Source organism: Gobius niger (genome assembly GCF_951799975.1).
Source record: "Gobius niger genome assembly, chromosome: 8".
Taxonomy (NCBI): domain Eukaryota; kingdom Metazoa; phylum Chordata; class Actinopteri; order Gobiiformes; family Gobiidae; genus Gobius; species Gobius niger.
In genome coordinates this window covers 24,144,801-24,161,538 of record NC_136859.1, presented here as the reverse complement: position 1 = coordinate 24,161,538, position 16,738 = coordinate 24,144,801, and the positions used below count along the sequence as shown (strand labels likewise).

The 16,738-nt window shown below is 42.2% G+C and overlaps 1 protein-coding gene across 2 annotated transcripts in view; it reads right to left on the bottom strand.

Moving 5' to 3' along the window:
• LOC306966614 (low-density lipoprotein receptor class A domain-containing protein 4-like) overlaps window positions 1–16,738 on the bottom strand; it is a 262,075-nt gene that overhangs the window by 120,897 nt on the left and 124,440 nt on the right. The gene's annotated exons all lie outside the window — the stretch shown is intronic.

Sequence of the window (16,738 nt, the reverse complement as noted above, 5' to 3'; positions counted from 1 at the left end):
AGTGACCATTGCTGTCTAAAAATGGACTGTGCATTTGTTTTGTTTTTTTTGGAGAGCGGACAGGGGAAGAGAAGAGGTGGGGGGTGGCTTCAAGGGAGGGGGGTGGGGGGGGTGGGGGGGTTAAGTTAAGCCACCATTTCGCTCCCTCCCACTCTCTCCGAAGGTGGTGCATGTTTGAAGTTTGTCCATTTGTCTTAAGGGGGATTGTGAGCAGCTTGTATTGGCTATTGAGCGCACAGAGAAGGGGCTTTAGCAGAAGGTGTAAGAGAGTCGGCCGTGAATAGCCCTCCATCCGTCAGGCAGCGAGGTCAGAGGGGCAGTGCTGGGGATGCTGGGTGGTCCCGCGTTGTCATTTAAAACGCACGCCATTCAAAAAGCGTACGTCTGTCTACTGTACGGGATGGTTGGGTGGGCCCTCTTTGTCTGTCTGTCGCTGTGATGAAGATGAGAGGGGCAAAGATACTGATGTTATGGTTGGATGTAACTTTTCAGTGTCAGGTGACGCCGTAGCACAAGAGCAACAAAGTGTGTGCAAAAGTTGTCTTTGTAGGCTCCGAAAAAAAACAAAATAGTGTCATCCATTGCTTCTCCAGTTTCAGAAGGCTAAACTCTCTTCATTCTCTGCCACTTTCCCACTAAAATGTTTTATCCACAGAAACAAGTAATTGCATGTTCTTTTGCAGTAAGTCTGAGTCAAGTACTAGTCAGGTAGTTTTTTATTAACACATTGAGTGCGGCGCTGTTTTGGGGATTTAGCTGTAGCGTGCCAACAATCCAGACCATTTTTCATGATATTTGTAGCACCACAGCGTAGTCTATGTTATAGCTATAGACACATGCTGTGACTCGTGTGAAAGATGAGACTCTAAGCCCTTAGTAGGTGAAAACGGTTTAATTATCGGTTCCTGAGAAATCCTAAGCTAAACAGGGGCTAGTTTTGATCACTGTTTTTTTTTCTAGAAACTGAGATATTGCATGTTTTATGAAACACAACTGTCTCCCTCATTTCACTCTCTTCACTGGGCTGTGACTGAAAACAGGAGCTTAAGAAAAGAACATCGACTATTGAGAATGTGTTGTTTTAAGAGAAGATAGAGCTGAAATATTGTGACAAAAATACGTTGCGAGGATGCGGCGATGACCCGCGGTAAACGGCGCTCGCGGATCATACAAAACTGGCGGCTTGTTGACCTCATTGGTCCACGATTATGCTCAGATGAAATGTCCATATCATGACTTTCCACACATTTCTTGCATTTCGGGTGCACATCTGAAAAGTGTTTGGCTTGCTGTGTTTTCATGCTTACCATGGGTTCCAAACCCTCTTTACTCATCGACCGTAAACCTGCCGTATGGCTAAAGGTGGTCTGAAAAACGTTGCCTTACATCATCGTCTACACATCCCACATCCAATCAGAAGGAAAGGCAATCCACATAAAACAGTATCGAGTTCAAATAACTTGAACTTCCCTGAACATGGTCTCTTTGTTCTCATTGCAATATGATAATCCCACATGCGTGTCGACACCGGCCCCACGCAGGCTGCAGAAATTAAAACCGCTCTTTGTGTGGAGAGGGATGTTATGACTAACAAGACAGCGGCGTGTTCATCAGCCCCTCTCTGGCAGCAATGTCAATACACTCGACACCTACAATCCTCGCCGCCCGCCGCTCTGCCTTTGCCTGTTTTACGTCCTGCCATTACTTTTTTCCCACAATGCCGTGCTCCAAGCGCTCCCCATATCTCTCTCTCTCTTACTCTCTGCTCTTCTCCATCATCATCTCCAATCCATCCATGCATCTCTCCAGTGGGGCCCGTGGCATACTTAGGCCGTGGCGTCAGTCTGAAAATGAGGCTCGTTTGCATTTAAACACTCGGCTCTCTGGGCACTTGGTAAACTTGATGAGCGCTGGATGAGTGGAGAGAGAAGAGAGAGGAGAGGAGAGGAGAGGAGAGGAGGAGGGAGAGCGAGATAGAACTGATGGTGGTTGCGGAGTAATTGCTAAAAGAGTGAAGAGAGAGAGAGAGAGAGAGACGGAGAACACTGGCTAATATAAATTCATTATGTAAATCCGCAGCTCAAACAAATTGACAGGACGGTATTACACCCGAGAGGAGCTGAATCAAGAGCATGAAAGCATTAGCGCCACTCACCCTTGACCCGTGACCCTGACCCCTTCACCGGAGTGTGCCTGTTACGCATGCTAACGACCGGGGAGCGGCCGGCCGGACAGGAGCACTCCACAAGATTTGGCTTTGCTCCGGGGATTGTAAACACAGCTCGAAGGAAAGCAATGAAGAGAGAGAGGGAAAAAAGTAGGTTCAAGTGACAACATTTTCAAAACGATGTGTTTAAAGTTAGACTGGAAACATTCAGCTGCCTGTAAACCAACATCTGATCTTAACATTTCTATTAGTATCTTGTGTGATAATTACTCAGACTTTAGAGTTTACAGGTTAACTGGTGCATGACAGTTGGCAACAGTGTAAAAAGAAGTTAGACAATACCTAGTTTGAATGAGTAAATCATTGAAAGTGATTTTTGAACCATGTGCAAACTCAGAAAAAGATCTGAATCCTGCAGCGCACACACGCAGGTGATGAAGCTGAGCCTGCCAGCAGACGCAGGCTGGAGCTCTATGTCATTGTAAACCTGGACATGGGCCCACGGCAGCAATCACGAACACCACTATTACCAAAAAGATTGATCGTTTGAACACGCAGATCACTGTTTACACCAAAAATGATTGAGTTTGAGCACGATTGTTAAAGCTGTCAGTCATAAAGACATTTTATGAACGAGGCAACAAACACAGATCATCACCGAGGTCAATCCAAGTTGCGTCAGATCAGTGGAACTACATGAACTGAAGAAGCCTCCTGGATGAAAGGTCTTCAATTTCAAAGTACAGATGCAGTTTTTGAAAACGTTTGCTACAAAGGGTTGATTTGCCTAAATGTGTGATTTCATGGGTCTCTGGACTGTTTAAATTGAAGGGCTTCAGCAGCTCAGGAGCAATAACAGTCGATAGTTTAAAGGCCCTATACCTGTTTTGGTCTAGTGATGGATTGAAATTTGTTTTGTCCTTGTTTGGTATATTGTAAACTCAGACATTTGTGAGGGGGAAGCTGCGCAGCTACATGTAAAGTATTTGTATCCGCTTCTTGAAATTGAAGGCTGTTTTTTCAGGCATTTCTGCGAAAGTGCCCCTGCAAAGTGAAGCGTGCTCATGAACTCATTCTTGTGAAGAATTTGGAATGCTACAAATGTGTAAGGAAAATTAGGAAGGATTTTGGACCACAACTAACTATTTCATCTACTGGTTCTTTCATTTTTTTCTGATTGAAAGGTGTAGGGACTTGAAGGTTTTATCAGTTCTATGCGAAACAATGTTAACTCGTAACTTTGCAGGGAGCAGGATGTCACCAGCACAGATCCATTTAGATATTGCTGATTTCTTTTTGTTAGTGTATATCAGCAGTACAAGTTCAAGGGCAAGGAATTGGTAGAACTATTTCGTCTCAAATAGTGGCAAATTCATCGAAGGAAATTTGTTTGAACTGGGTGGTGGCGGGGTTACAGAAAAATTGAAATTTGTCCACAGCCTCTTTTTTTTTTTTCCTTCCCCCTGATTTGATGAAAACAAATTGAGGTGCCGTGGCTCCAGTGAGGCTGAAGCCGTCGGGCAATCACAGCTCGTCTCCGTGATTTCGGAGGCGACGCGGCGTGAACATCCCAGCAGAGGTCATTGTTTGTGGACCATTATTCATCCCGTGTGTTCATCATTTCAAAAGCACACTGACATTATAACAGACAATACCTTACCCACACATTAATTATGAAAAAGGGCAGCACGAAAAGTGCGGCTGCCACATGTAAATTTAAAAGCCTCCTGGACGACAGTGAGACAGACTATTTGTTCTACGTGTTTATTACAAAATATTAACATTATGATTATCTGAGTGACCTTTAGTTACAGAAAAGGCATTTGTTACATGAGACTGTTGTTAGAACGGCAATCTGTTGTTTTCAATGGCAATGTTGGCCTTTAAAGTAATGTATACTATGTGCTGGATGTTGGAAAAAAATGTTTATGCGCTGTCCATTCGAATAAATGAAACGAGAGAAAACCGATTGAGGGGATACAATAAAGATGAAGGATTGAAAATGGTACAATAGAGACATTTATCCACATGTACTGAGGATAGATACAGACAGCATATCTGGAATAGGCCATATATGGAAAATCGAAACTTTCTCCAATTATTCAAAAACTACTTTAACAAATGCATAATTAAGAACATAGTTTTCTACTAAATAAAGATACAAAGACATAGAGAGGAGTAGTGGTTCAACAGCCCATAAATACATAAATAACAGAGAATGCTAACATGATGCTTTATGTTATGTCATCGTGCAAGATAGCGCTAGCTACGACTGGTGTTCTTTCACTTCTACTGAACAATCTGCTGTGAATAAACATCCATATGGATTTAGGCTTGACTTTATTTGTATGTATGTGATAAATAAGTTTATATTTTGCCATAAAATGGAAAAATTGTGTTTCCCAAAAGATTCTGTTTTCCCCCTCGACGAGGCCACGGCCCCTTCTATGATGCAATCCCATCAGTGTCTATGGAGGACTGACCTACCGTATGTACCCTGCATCATAGTATAATGTTGTTAAGTCTTTGGGCAAGACACTTGTCTCCTACTGAGTCTGTCCCAGGACTGATATTGAAATATATCCAATTCAATGTCTATAATTGATGTCACTTGTCAGATCTGTGGTGGTTTTCTCAGCATGGCACCAGCGCAGCAACAGAGGCTCATGAGTGTCAGTGCTAACTACACATCTAAAATGAGACAAGATGAGCTCGTAAATCTTGTTGCTACGGACTTTGTGATTCATCATATGGAACTGGCTCACTTTTTGTTTTACCTAAAGTTGCTGTTTTGGAGTCCATGTGATTTGTCAAATGATTTGTTTTGAGCTTAAAAAGTTGATGTAACGGGCCTTGAACAACAACATAGAAACGGTATGGCTTTGACAATAAATCCACTCAGAACTTGAGGGATCACCAGCTCATGTGGATCCATTCAAGGAAGAGAAGTCCTACACTTTGTTCAGATCATTGAGCACCTTTTCAGAATGAAAATTACACATAACCTATAAAGCAACCCTAAATTCCACCCTACATAGCAATGCATTTAAAAGATGTATTAATCTTTCCCTTTGTCAAGATGAAAACATCCTTTGACCATTCTGTGTTCATTTCAGTGACTGAATCATGCTTGAGTTTCTAAAAGGATAATTTCTGTGTGTATTTGTTTAAATCAAGGTCACTGGCGGCGACTGAATGTGTTATTTACCTTATGAAGCCCCACTGAAGGCTCTGAAAACAACCTCAAAATCTCCCACAGTGAGTGACATTCGAGTGCATCCAAAGACTGCTTGTTCTCATTCGCTATTTTGGAAACGCCATCATTGTAAAGCTATCAAGTGCTCTCAACCCACTAGACACTCCAGCACTCTTAACGCAGCCACGCTTTGAAGAAGAAAAAAAAAAGAAGAAATAAATCAATCACGTCTTGTATGTTAAACCCTCATGAATATCTAAACGGGTCCCACTCCACGGGCGACTGGCCAGATGGACGGACAGGGGTAGGAGCTGTCACTTTAAGAAGCCAGTGGCAGTCACAGTCCGCAGCTGGGGCAGGTTTAATTGGGCACACAGTCTTTGAACCAGGCGTCACTCGTATCTGATCCCGATGGAGGAAACATTGGTGAACTCCTTTAAACTGAGTAGGGACACACACACGCACCAGTCAAGAACTATTGGGATTGTCCATGGTCCTAGTGATAAAGTTTTTATTTACTGGTATGCTATATCTTTTTTTTTTTCTTCACTTTTTAAAGATTGTCGTGACGATCTTTCTGTCAAACCACACCTACTGTAGTTGTGTTTTGTCTCATTTAGGAATATTAATCTCCTTCCCCCAAAACGTGCAATACTGCAGATGTCATGAGATGCTGCCCTCCGTCTTTATGAAGTTCGCCAATGACCGTCATTTCCGTTATATTCATGTGCACTCAATAGTCTGGAATTTATGGTAAATAGGTTTTAAAGCAGAACTAAGTAACTTGTTTACCTTAATAAATCAGTTTCGTAGTCCCTCAGGGGGTAATACAGGTGTTAATGGAATGGTTAAGCGCAAGAGCTCCACCGCCGTGGTCATCGTCTACGGATTTCCCATCAACCGGTGCTCTTCCTGTGACCAAAACAGTGAAGATGGCGGCCGCGACACAACAATCTTTCACCAAAGAAAAAAAAAAAGAGTGGAAAAAGAGTGGTGCACACTGAATGGGTGCTGCTGCCGGATGCTCTCTCATCGAATGCAATTTCTCCATCTGTGAGATCAATAAAGTATCATCTTATCTTATCTTATCTTAATGGCAGGTCTTTCATCTCCCCCTGGTGTCTCTGGCCAGAAAACCATACTTGCAACTTCCTTGCCTCCAGATCGGAAGCGCAATACACACTAATGGAATCACGAAGAAGAAGCTAACAGGCTAACGGTCAAAGCTAACAGTATTTACAGCCAAGTTTGAGCGAAAAAAAAAAAAAGATCTCCATTGTGTAATAGGATGTACAATATCCCTCTCTCCCTTTTCTGTCAGCGTAGTATTTACTCTCGTGGACAATTAATGAGTAAAAAAACGTAACATGCTACGACACCTGCAGTGGCGCTTATGGCCTCTAGGGGCATGAGTGCTGCTTTAGTTGAAATTGTTCTGATTGTTTTAGCGCTGAAATGATCAAAGAATGTCACACGGACAGTAAACAATTCAAACTTAATTTAAGATAACACGTTTTCTCTGCACAGAACTGGGGAGGAGGAAGTATTTATTGATTTATTTGGATGGGACAGTGTATGTTAATGAACACACATGAAATTCACGCAGGAAAACACGCCACACCGGATTGTAATTTGCATCCGTTGACCCGCACACGAACACGCTCTCATTCACCCTGGCCTATTGTACATGTTTTCAGGGGGTAAGGCACCCGGAGAAACCTACGCAAGCACAGGGAGAACATGCAAACTTCACACAGAAAGGCTCTGTCGAATTAAATGTATCAAAATCCGCAAGCCCAAAAAGTCGCCAGTCAGAGGTTTTGCCTTGGCTGAGGTCTGCGTTCTTTGAGAAGTCACTTTTAGGTAGACATTAAAACGCTAAGAAATATATATAAACACAGATGGAGGCATTCGAGGAGCAGCAGAGGATAAAGTGGAGAGGGGTCTTGATGAACTTGTTTATCCTCTGATTTACTCATGTTTCTGTGTTGTGTCTGCTCTCAGTAAATCCGCTCGCCGCATGGAAAGCTCTGTAGGAAAAGCCCGAGGACAACAACTGGACGGCTTCACTAATCTGAATCTAAATGAGCTGAAAATCCCTGGCATCTCTATCTGCTGCTCGCTGTTTACAGACCCGACCGATTCACATTCAGAGAGAACGGGCCTGGAGGGGCGAATGGAGCACTGCAAGATTCCTGCAAAAGTGTATGTTTTCATCCATATCTCATGGAGGAATGGTTAATGATGATGGGGTTCCTGCTCCGTCGCTGCTCTGTATCAGATCACAGGCCTATTTCATTGCACCTCTTTGATAAGACTTTGTTGAAGAAATTGTCTAGGATTGTACAACGGCTTAAGAATGTAACACAAAATACAGTTATATTTATCTCTTTCAAATATATTTTTCTATTCACGAATGTTAAATGCAAATATTAAATGTGAAACAGAACAACATTTCGACAAAGACCGTTTGTTTCAAGGTTGCTCCTCTTCAGTCTCTTTTAGTCATATTCAAAGGCCCTCGATTCTCAGAAGACTTGTCGTTGCTGAGAACAATACCACACTAATGCAATATTCAGCCATTTAAACTACCTCAGATGTCCCTGCTTACTGGAATAGGTTCCCACATCTTCTAACTGAAGTAGTCCAAGGTAAATGAATGGTTCAAAGACAGCGTAGGGAGCATACACCCTTTGTGGTTCACAGAAGTCAAAGCTAACGTTGTTGTCAATTTCACCACATGCAAAGTATAGGGGATAATCCTAAAATGTAAATGTGTGTAAAACCTTGTATGTGTGCACACGCTGGTTTGAAGTTTTTGGTGTGGCAATATTGCTGTGAGAGGACAAATTATACATTGCATGGTCTTCAGGTTTTCATCATAAAGCCATAGTGAAGATGGGTATCACTAAAACATCTCATGACACTCATATTTATCGGAGTGCCTGGGTTTGTAGTTCATTTGTGCAATGTTTGCTTCATACACAGACATTTAGGTCACGCTTATGAAACACGAACATACAAACATGAACATGAAAGTAAACCTTTAACCTCTTAACCCCCGCCGTAACTGAGTGCATTTTCTCTAGTTCAGCTTCACCCCATAAGGTCACGCCCAACAGGCCAGTGTAACGCCTCATTTGAAAGCTAAGACCTACACACTTTTTTGTTGGGTTTTCATCCTCGTTTTTCGTCTCTTTTTTTTTAAAGAAGCTTTTAGATGTGGGTGTGGCTAAACAGGAGAAAACATGCTTGGTTCAGGTGAGAGTTGAGAGGTGTTAAACATACATAAATATATAATAATAAAAACATCATAAAAATCCTCGTTGCCCACAGTGACACTTCTTCTGTCATACATTCAACATGTTTATGTGTTGTCTCGCTCATGTAGGTCAGCAGACAGCTTACGTAACAATGACATTTCTCAAGCAGGATGTAAACATTGCAGTGGCATGTGGAATAAATGCATTGGGCGTACTCCGTGACAGCAATACATTTCTACACTCTGAATTACATTATATGGCTCTGGGCTGTTAGTAAAGGTGAACTGCCAAATGCCAGGCGCAGCCCTGCTCCGGGAGACAGTTTAATGGTAATGGCCTTGCTCATACAGCCTGCTATAGCCTTTCATATAGTGGTTAATATCGCTTGCGGTCTAAGAGGTGACCACCCCAGACCACAGCGCACATCCACTTATCATCTATTGCCTCTGCCATCAACGCTTCAAACCCAAAGGTACCATTCAATTAGCACTTCCCTGTAGCTATACTCATTTGCTGCCTAATTGACCTCCAAGTCACAAAGGAGATCAAGTCCTGGCAATGACAACAGCTTTCGCACGTGAAGAGCCCGCCGCATTGACACAGTAATTACATGGCAAGTCAACCGACGCCAGCGCCCGGGTCAAATGTGGATCCGAGATAAAACGGCGGCCAAAAGGGCGCAAGCAAGAAAGTAGGAAATAGGAGGCAGAGCAAGACAGTTGACCGCGGGCGAGTTCAAGCGTGAGATTAGGCTAAGCAGAGAGGATATAGAGCCAGTTAAAGAAAAGGCCCGGGGTCTGAAGAAGTGAGGACACGAGAGAAAGGTTTTTTTTTTTACTCAAAGCAAGAGCAGTCGGGTAATATAGATCCGTTGAAAACATTAAAGTGGGGACACCAATGGGAGGGATATTTCATTTAGTTTTTTAAAAAGAGCAAATAGGTGAAGCTGATCTGAATTGAAATAGAAAGTTCACATTTACTCCTTATCTAAGGTCTGTGTCGTTTATGAACAAGCATAATGTGAAGCATTGGTTCAATATCAGCCCATTTTTAGTTCAGGATTAATTTGTGTTTGCAAATGTTTGTTTGTAGACACTTTCCTAAATATTAACTAATGTTAAAAAAAAAAAAAAGCTGGACAAATATGTTCATTATTAACCAAAGATTTACTAGTGATATTCAACTTAAAATATATTTGTTTATCCGTTCATATCAGTTCATTTTATCTCTTGACAAAGGAGGTTTAAAACAAAAAAAGAGAAAGGGAATGGATGAAGAGACACAAAAAAACACGCTTGATAAAATAACTATTTATACACTGCAGCTATGGTTTGCAACAGAAAGTGCAGTACAACTCAGATCACACTTACACCCATTCAACCGACAGAAATGTGACATTGCGTAAGTAAACAACAAAATTGTGTTTTCCGGTGTTAGTCCTGAGCCACTGCAACTGAGCCACACTCCCACCGTGGGCCAGCCTGACATGTTTTTGGAGGCTGGGGAAACCGTAGCATCCGAAGAAAACCTGGCTGGCTACCTCCAGTCTCCTCTGATCCTCTGAAGCGGTGCGGCACCTCATGGGTTTGTCCCTGTTTCAGAGCATGGTGTCCAGCACTGGTCAGCTCCTCCTCCTTCTTCTTCCTCCTGAGCAGCTCCTTCCACGCGACAACAGTCTTTCATCATCTTCTGGGAAGAGCTTAGCAGATAATCTGTTTTATTCTCCAGTGAACATACATTAGCCAGAACAATAGAAGGCATGTGTGGCTTAGCTGTGAGTCTTGCCTGGATACTTCCTCGTTTGTCCCTTTTTTGTTTCCTGTAGCGCCCCTTGTGACGCCTCCACTGTGCTGCAGGTGTGAGGGGCTCTTTGTGCCTCATCAGTGTTTCAGACATTTGTAGGTCTCAAATGTCTTAAGCTCACACCCTAGCAAATAAATACTATTTAATACGCTATTAAAAATCTCAATACAGAGATCAAACATCAGGCAGCTTCATGCAATCTTGTCACAATTTGAGCACCTCTCAAGCCAGGGCCGCTGTGAAATGGGAAAAAGTGTAGTCCAAGTTCTGCAGCGTTGATCGTGTCTGATTCTTGTTGCAAACCCCCCCACGAGAAAAAGAGTTTTGCCTGTAGAAAGTCTAGTCTGTCTCCACCTCTTTAATTTGCTTCGACAACCTTTTGCCGACAGAAAGCGAAACCTTGACACTGTCTCGAAGCCGCCACGCTCCACTGAGAAAGAACTCAATCTCTCAAACTATAGAATCCAGTCTATTATCCAGAGAGTTTGAAAGATATTTGAAGCCTCCAAGGCCCACCATATCTAACAGAATAAATGACTAAGCGGAGAAATGTGGGCTATAACGCTTTTTTTTTTTTTTTTTTTTTTTTACAAATTCTCTTTGCAACTGAAATGCATTTACTGTATCTGCATGGAGCTAATTTAAAGGGAATTCACAACTCAGCCAACCGTTTTCTTCATTTAATGCAATGGTATGTGAATTTGTTTCCCATATCTTTCAACCAAATGTATTTCAGTTTGGAGCACAAAGTTTAACTGGTTTATTTGGATTTATTTGCACTCTTTTGATACAAAAGGTTTGTACAAAAAGTGAACAACATCATAATAAAAAATCTGTGTAAACAAGCAGCAACCTCCCTCTTGCTTGGTACAGCAGCATTTTTTGGCTTTTTCTGCGAACTGCATTTGTGGTTCCTGTGTTCCATATTGTTTTACTGAATTTGTACGTGTTTTTGCGGGTTTCTGTGGATTTTTTTTTCAGACCTACACATTTCTTCTTCTGAGACACCGAAGAGGCACCAAGAGCCCCCCACACCTGCCGCACAGTGGAGGCCTCACAAGAGGAGCTACAGGAAACAAGGAAGGGAAAAACGGGAGGTATCCGGGCGAGATTAACAGTTAAAGGAATAGTTCACCGTTCTTCCATACTGAGATATGTTCTTACCTGAGCTTAGACGAGTTGATACGTACCTGTCTGGTCTGTGTGTGTGCCCGTGGAAGAGCTTGGTCGCTTCTAACTTCACCCCGTTTGGAGCTATAGGAATACATTGGGAGAGGCCAAATGCAAACAACATCTTTCGTCTTTTGCGTGACTAAGGGCACGCACAAAGACCAGACAGGTACGCATCAACTCGTCTAAGCTCAGGTAAGAGCATATCTCAGTATGGAAAAACGGTCTCCCGTTCCTTTAAGCTACACATGCCTTCTATTGTTCTGTCTAATAGACATTCACTGGGGAATAAAACAGATTAACTGCTAAACTCTTGCCAGAAGATGGTAAAGACTGGAGGAAGAGGAAGGAGGAGGAGGTGGATCTGACCAGTGCAGGACACCATGCTCTGAAACAGGGACAAACCCAGGAGGCGCTGCACCTTTTAAGAGGATCAGAGGAGCACTGGAGGCAGCCAGCCAGGTTTCCTCTAGGTGCTACGGTTTCCCCTACCTCCAAATACATGCTGGTCAGGTTGACCCACAGTGGCGGCGCGGCTCAGGACTAACACCTGAACACTATTTCGTTGTGGGCATGTCTCAAGAACGAGCAAAAAAAAAAAAAGAAAAGAAAAAGAAAATCAGCTTCAAGAAAATGTGTGAAGGCTACAAGAGGTCAGCAACAGGCAGGCGGAGCCGGACAGTCAGCCATAGAGGGGCAGTCAATAATAAGCCTTCTCACTCTATGAATCTCACAAACCCAATCAATCTGCGCGCCTCAAGGCTCGCTAGCTGCTATTGAAGTGCAGTTCACTCCGGACCGGGATCAATGACTAAGCTAGAGTTGACCATCGATTCAAGCCTGAGTCTGCTCTGTCCCTTCCCGTGCTTTTGCCGAAACTAACAAGAGGGCAGCAGTGAGGCCGTACCTGAAACCAGAGGAACAACAACCTATAAATACATATATTTTAAAAATCATACAGTTCATTGTAAGCCTGATTTTGGAAGAACATTGCAGGCCATTAAAACAGTCTAGTCTGATACAGGAGAAAGTGAAAAAAAATTTGACAACTAAACTGAGTCACTGTGAACTTATAGATAAAGGAGATACAGCACATCATGTTGTCGTATGGCAAAAGCAGAAAAGTATTACATTTAGTGCAGAGAGGCCAAAAAGAAGGCATAAATTCATTCAGAAATAGAATGTTGCCTACTCTGTTCTGGTATTATAGAGTGGTATGATCTGTTTCCCAATCAGGACTATGGGATCTTTGAAAGGGAAGGTATTTCAATTATATTCTGCTCTAATATGTCTTTTTCACTTACAAAGATTTTTAGTTCATCCTTTTTCAAAGTCATCGACTGCAGCCTTGAGGCTGGGGCTACACGAGACAAAAAAGGTTGGGAAGTGCTAAATTGAGTGACTTCCATGAACACAAATGCAGCAGAAAGTAAAAGTGTTTTGTGGAACAATTACAGTTTTAGTGCGGCAGCCATGTTGACAGTTTATGAGGCAGATGCACAGCCCATAAATAACCTCAATAATGATGTGTTCCCATTTAATACCTGGGTTGCTAGGCTCAGATAATGATTCAGACAGGGCTCGGTGGAAAGCCTTAGTGGGACACTTAAACTGAATGGTGCCATCGTTAATTATATTAATTGCTTCTGAGTGTTTTTCTGCTTTGGTAAATCTGAAAATGCGCTGCAAACACTTATCAAGTCCCACAAAATCACTTGTATCTCCTGCCTCTATAGAGCATTTAACACCTGGGCCAGGCAGCACCACTGGGTATTGCAACAAAGCAATCAATAATGGGGCGTGTGATGAAGAGGTGTGAAGTCCAGAGCACATCAAACTAATAACTTCAAGGAAAAATAAAAGTTGTCGACAATGAAAAAAAGATAAATAAATATGAAACAAACTAAAAGACAAACAGTGGTACAAGGCCAGTCACAGCGGAAATAGAGATCTGAGTACATTGACATGACAAAACGTGCAAAATCACACAGGCAGATGGTAATACTACTTTTTAATGATCCATTATCCCATTATCCCATCCCATTATTATACAAGCTTGGCGTCTTTCTTTTTTTTTTTGGGAGAGAAACGTTGGCGCACCGTTTCTTTGCAGCTCGACACAATAATGACAAAACTACCAGTTGTAGTATTAAACTGACTAAAGATCATCCGATTCAGTGGGGCTGCAGTTTGTGGCTGAGTGCACTTGGTTTAAAATGCCATGTCCTCTCTCTTCCCTCTGTGTCTGTGTCTAAGGAATAATCCAGCACAAAACGGAGACATTTAAAGCGGTCTTAGGCTGAGTCTGCTACACTGCAGCTACAATTGGCACGCTGTGTTTATCCCAATTATGAGGAAAAACGCAGGCAAAGGAGGTGCAGTGCGTCGGGCTGCACTTTGTCTAGACAGTATTCATGATCCATCTGTCTGCCACTGCCACAGCAACAGCCAGCGGCTACAACAAGATGGCAAACTCCATTACCACACAACATTTTCTTGCTCTCCCTTTTCCCTCCTCTTCTCTCTCTCTCTCTCTCTCCTCTCTGTCCATCTTCTCTTAGCCCTGCCAGTCTCTTATTTGGCAATCCCTTTTCATCTCCTCCACCCCTGTCTGCGTGTCTCCAAAAAAAAATTAAAAAAAATGCACCAGTTCAGAAAATTCATTGTGCTCCTTCCCCTTTACACGGGCCGCAGACACTTACATTAACATTCGCTCGAGACAGCTAAATATTTTAAGTACCGGCTCAGGATTGGAAATGAGTAGCCCACCGCGCCACTCCTCCCACCATCCACTAACTTAAAAAAAAAAAGGAAAATGGCAGAAAAGAAAGAGAGAGAGAGAGAGAAAAAAATTGGTCTGGTTGGTGCATTGCAGAGGGGAAAAAGCGTGGATGAAAAACAGGCTAATTTACAAAACAATATGAAGGTCTGGAGGTGAGTTTGATTTTAGAGGGGAGCAAAGAGAGCGGTGGGATGAAAGGACCAGACACACAATTATGTTTGAAGTTAGCAAGGACGTAATAACCCTACGGAATAATCCCTGCTCTGAATTTATCTGAGCGGCAACATTCAAAGGAAGCTATGTGTTGTACTATAATCTTAGATTCATACTCAAAATACACAAATCTTGACCCATAGTTAAGGTGGGTTAACTTGTCTTTCATGATATAACTAATACATATGGAATAAATGATTTTCTTTTTTTGTCCCTGTTGTTTCGTCTATAGGCAAATTGTGCATAATCTGTTCTGATTGATCAATTGTGAAAAAAGTTGCAGGGCAAGGTTTCAGCTTTTGTACTGGGACCATTGTTAAAGATAAATCACAACTTATGTCTAAATAAATCTATACAGTTGAACTGAAGCTTCTGTTATAGAAAGACACAGACTGGGTTTATAGGATTAAACGACCAAAAGGGTTGTGTATCAGAGGTCCCGGAGACAGTGGCCACTTTGGCTATGGCAAACCAGCACGGCAAAGACAGACCAGTTTGGCTTTGATTAAATAAACAAAACAAAAAAAGTACATAAATGATAGTGTTTAAAGAGACTATACGGAGTTTAAAAATGATCAAATTAAGTATTTTCCTCCCCCTACATGTTCCAGCAATGTCCTAATGTGTAGAATGAGCCCAGACCTGTTCACCACAACTGCCTCTAAAATCCTGTACTGTCACTCAAAAAGGTGTTGATTCGGGTCTAAAGTGCCGTCATGCACAAGCATAATATAGAAGGTGCAGTTACACGTATGACCTGAGGTGGCAGTAGTGAGTATAAAATGACCAACTTGCATCTAGCCCCTTTAACATGAACATAAACTTAGACCAAACCAATCCACAATATTTTAACAATATTTAACACTTCTTTGGTCATATTATAAATGTCTGTGTAGGCTCTCAGTCGTACAGGAGTTGTCTATCTTCAATGAAGGTTCTTGAGTTGTCTTCTGTACTCTGTAGATGAAGTGTTGAACGTTTCCTCTCTTCCAAAAGGCTTCGTCAGATGAGACGCGAAACATTCGACACGTCAACTACAGAGTACAGAAGACGACTCAAGAACCTTCATTAAAGATCACATTATAAATGCATTTTTTAACACATCCAGTGTGTTACCATCTGCCATTGCACTCTGTACCCAGTGTTCGTTGCTTTTAATTTTGCCCTCTTTCCAAACACAAATCCATAGTTCTACAAAAAAGTATGTAAAAAACCCCAAAGAGATTCTACCCTATGTTGTCACATTCCCATCACTGTGCAAAATAAGATCCGTATCAGTTCAACACTTAATACTAAGTAGAGGGGGAAAAAACTGACAGGATCTAAATCAAAGACCAATGGCCAGCAGCAAAAGTAGCAGCAGTAAATGTCATAAAACATTAGTGGAACATATTGTCGGCAGTCTGGTTTGGGGAAAAAACCCAAAGCACAGTGCTGGCCCAGCGGTTCACCTTCACTTTAATGAGTGTGATGTGTCAGAGAGGAGCTACAGACGAGAGTGTTGGAGCTGGCAGCAGGTGTGGGAGCTGTCAATCAAAACACTCAATAACTATGCCTCATAAGCTGACAGGTAATTGGCCCCAAACTCAGAGGGAACTCTGTTGAGTGCAGCAGATTCTACGCTGGACACATAATAGTAGTTATTATTTATATGTCTTTTTTTTGGAGGGAGAGACAGAAAGAGTTTAGTTAATGGCCCTATATTACTACTCAAAAGGCTTGTTGAACAATTGTACTATAACTTACAATAATGTATCTAGAAAACACCCCTACAGGTCATAGTGATGTAAAATGTAGCTACACAATAAGCCAGTAGAGAGTGCACAACCCACTCCTACAGTGGTGACACGGCCAGGGGAAAGATCAATCATGGAGAATGATTAGAGAGGAGAGGAAACTGATAAGGTCTCTTCCCTCGCACTGAATCAGAACAAGTTTAGCTAAGGTGCCCAGGCTTTAAACTCAAGAGAGAAACTTCAGGGAGGCCTCTTTGTGACATGTATGGGAGTGTGGGCTGGCATTTTGAGTGCAGACAAGGGAAACAGACTGAATGTGCATGGGAATCGAAACATACGGAACAAAAGAGCACTTGAGGTTTTTGATGAGATTATAGCATTATTGTCAGAAAAGTTCAAATTGGCTGT